The sequence below is a fragment of the Triticum aestivum genome, chromosome 7B, assembly GCF_018294505.1.
Source record: "Triticum aestivum cultivar Chinese Spring chromosome 7B, IWGSC CS RefSeq v2.1, whole genome shotgun sequence".
In the NCBI taxonomy this organism is placed as follows: Eukaryota; Viridiplantae; Streptophyta; class Magnoliopsida; order Poales; family Poaceae; genus Triticum; species Triticum aestivum.
The window spans coordinates 90,485,323-90,489,330 of NC_057813.1; positions in this window are offsets into that span (position 1 = coordinate 90,485,323).

Sequence of the window (4,008 nt, forward strand, 5' to 3'; positions counted from 1 at the left end):
CTCTCTTCTACCTGTTGCAAGACGGAGGTGACCGGAAGCGTAGTCTTCGATAAGACTAGCTATCCCCCTCTTATTCTAGCTTTCTGCAGTTCAGTCCACTGATATGGCCCTTTACACATATATCCATGCATATGTAGTGTAGCTCCTTGCTTGCGAGTACTTTGGATGAGTACTCACGGTTGCCTTGTTCCCCCTTTTTCCCCCTTTCTTTACCCGGTTGCTGCGACCAGACGATGGAGCCCAGGAGCCAGACGCCACCGTCGATGACGACTACTACACTGGAGGTGCCTACTACTACGTGCAGCCCGCTGACGACGACCAGGAGTAGTTAGGAGGATCCCAGGCAGGAGGCCTGCGCCTATTTCGATCTGTATACCAGTTTGTGCTAGCCTTCTTAAGGCAAACTTGTTTAACTTATGTCTGTACTCAGATATTGTTGCTTCCGCTGACTCGTCTATGATCGAGCACTTGTATTCAAGCCCTCGAGGCCCCTGGCTTGTATTATGATGCTTGTATGACTTATTTATGTTTTAGAGTTGTGTTGTGATATCTTCCCGTGAGTCCCTGATCTTGATCCTACACGTTTGCGTGTATGATTAGTGTACGATTGAATCGGGGGCGTCACACCTCTATATAAGGCGGCCACACCCGGCTAACTCCACCCCAAAACACAAGCCCCATCACATCCTCGTCCCATGCACTGCATCCGCCTTGACCGATAGCGGGAAAGCACTGTGGGACAGTTTGGCACCGAGATGAAGCACGCAGTGGGCGCCCTTGTCGTCGCCTGGCATAGCCGCCATGCCAGGCGAATCGAGGCCGGCTTGCCGGCCAGCTTGCCCGAGGTCTTTGACGACGAGGATGACACCACGATGGAGACGGGCTTCGACGACTCTGTCCCGGCTCCCGCGCATCCCGTGCACGCCAGCTTCACCATGGAGCATGTGCAGGCGTACTTCAACGCTGCAAATGGAGGACGTGCAGCCTGTGCCGGCGCCTTTGTCGGTGTTCCAGCTGGCACAGGAGGAGCAACTGTACAACCTGTTCCTCCTGGAGCAGCACCGGCTGGCGGAGGGTCAGATCTACGGCTAGCGCGAGCGAGGAGGCCGTGGTGAACCAAAATTTTGTCGCGGAGCAGCGTGCCATCTATGATGCCGTCCGCGCTCAAGCCACCACTCGCCAGGAAGCGGCATCCGCCGAGGCGCAGCTGCAGGCGATCACGGAGGAGAACAACGCTAGCTCCGCCTCCTACGCGCCACCGAATAACCATCAGCTGACCCGGTAGGACGACGACAGTGCCAACGCCACAATTTCCCTCGTGGACCTCATGTCCACCGGCAACAGACAAATTGCTGACTCCTTCGAGGATGGGTAGGCCACGGAGGCGGCGGGGCCCGGTGTCCCATCTGGACCAGTCTGTCTCCCGTGTTCTATTCTTCCTCGCTGGAGACCGCACCTTCACTTCATCAGTCTCATCGCCGGTGCTCATGGAGACCACACCGCCGTCGTAGGATAGGTTTAGGGGCGGGTATGTTTTTGTTCTAAATGTTAAAAATGTAATGAAATCCGCCGTGTTTGTATGTAATCGGTCATGTTTGTATGAAATCCGGCCGTGTTTGCATGAATTTCATTTGGTTGGATTGGATGGCGTCTTCCCGCATTCGTGTCCGCGGACTGATCCTCCCTGTCGGCGGACGGATGCGGGAGGTAATTTGCGGGTTGCCGTTGGAGGTGCCCTTAGCTCTAGATCATCTCAGCTGCGCCCACCGCACCGCATTAGCTTCACAATGCCGCTTCAAACACTAGAGATGATACCCTGCGCATTACACTGGAATTGTTAGAAGTTATTTCTTTAAGATTTGTTTTTATGAACATTAGTATTTAGAGACTATGAATATGTCAATTGAAACTAACATATACAATTAAATGAATTTATCTTTTATATATACCCAAGTGCACAGTGGGTCTTTGCCATTTTTCTTTTATCTTTTTTGTTTCTATTTTATTTCACTGTTCTGCATTTCTTGTATATATTAAAATAATTTAGTTGAGTATGAAATTTGACACGTAAATATTAGGCAATGTGGGCAGTGTGTTGAGTTAGAACCCCAAGTTAAAATTTACTTGGAATAGTTTAAATATTTGTTCAATTCAAATTGGCACAAAAAATGTTGCTGGTCCAATTTTAATTACATCAAGGGCATTTTAGATATTCAAATAATGTTGGTTCTTACATGACAATTAGTTAGTGAATATTTGCAACCCAATAAACATTTTTATTTTACTGTATGAAATATTTATAATTTGACTTACATTTGAATTTGGTTTACAATTAAGCTTAGCAAAAGAAGGTGACATTGCATCATTAGCATGAGTTCACTGTAGCTAATCATCAGGGATTCAGGGGTGTTAGAGCATCTCTAGCAGACCCCTTATATTGCAGACCCTTAAAACCGTTATAAGGGTCGCAAAAAGCGTGTTTTAAGGGTCGACTTTACCTCCCACGGAATTGAACCTGTAAACGACACTGTAAAATCAAATATTCCTCTCAGAGATGCTCCCCGTCGTCCTCCTCCGCCTCCCCTCCTCGTTCCCGCCGTCCCCAAACACCCTCGACGGCGACCGGTCACATCCGCGAGGTGGTGCTCATCCCGGCCACCTCCCTCCGCCCTTCTCCGGCCTCAATTTGAACAACCGGCCACCGATTCCGGTGGGCAGCAGACGATTCCGGTGAGCTAGGCGGTGGAATTGCGGCGGCGCGTCCTTCCCGACGAGGTTTGAACGGTATAATGGTCACCCTCAGTTTTGCCTTCGAACCTTCAAATATATGGGTTTCGGGCGTGGGTTTACGGTGCCCATTAAAATATTTAAGGGTCGAACCACTTTTATGGTTTCTATTCTGCACACTTTTTTCGACCAAACCCTTAAAATCTGAAATATATAAGGGTTTGACCGATTTTGCGGGGTCTGCTAGAGATGCTCTTACATAAAAAGTCAATCTGGAGATATCACCTTATCATGCTTGCGATGCTACTGTTATTTACGTGTAGCGCTATTTGGTATAAAAAATAAATGCTAAAAAAATAAATGCTTGCCATAATCTGAACAGGGGAATGAACTGGGTCCAAGCATATAAAAAAGGGTACTGCTAAATCTCAGTCGTATGAGACTTTGCGAAGTCAAAGTCGACTCGTGGACTGTTTGAGCATTTGTTGCATCAAGATTACCGCACTGCTGGGTATGTCGTCTAATAGGCCCGTGTACAGATGTTCTGGTGTTGGGCTGCTCTTGTGTCTGTTTTTCTGTTTCGGGGCAGGCTTTTATTCTGTGGTGGGCTGGGTGGCAGATCAGGTGAAGGGGCTCTTTTTCTTTGTTTGTTGGAATTTTACCAGAAAAACAATGTTGTCGAAATCACTAATTAAGGAGTACTCGTTGCAAAGAGCACTCCACTTTCACAGATCGCGACAAGTGGCGTCCAAGCAGCGCGCCACTTGTCGCAACTTGGGAGTTTTCCCTTTTTTCATAGATAAGTTTATTCAATATGTTTTATCTTTTAAACCATGCGTCCAAATCTCGAACCGTTTTCACCATTGGATTCCTCGCGTCGAGATGTTCAAAAATAGCTCCCATGTTGATAGGTTTTGATGAACTTTTTTTTTCATGAAAAAACCCGGACGAAAACTGGGCGAAAAAACCGAACCGAGAGCACGGTTTTTTCCCTTTCCGAAAGAGGCACGCCCGTGCCTCTCGCGAAATCACAACCGTACCTCTCGTGGAAGCAAAACCGTGACTCTTATGGAAGAAAAAAAAACAAAAAATGCATTTTTTTCGTTTCCGTGAGGCACGGCCGTGCCTCTTGCGAAAGCACAACCATGCCTCTCGCGAAAGAAAAAAAACAGAAAACACGTATTTTTTCCCTTTCCGAGAGGCACGGCCGTGACTCTCGCGAAAGCACAACCGTGCCTCTCGTGAAAGCAAAACCGTGACTCTCGCGAAAGAAAAAAAACA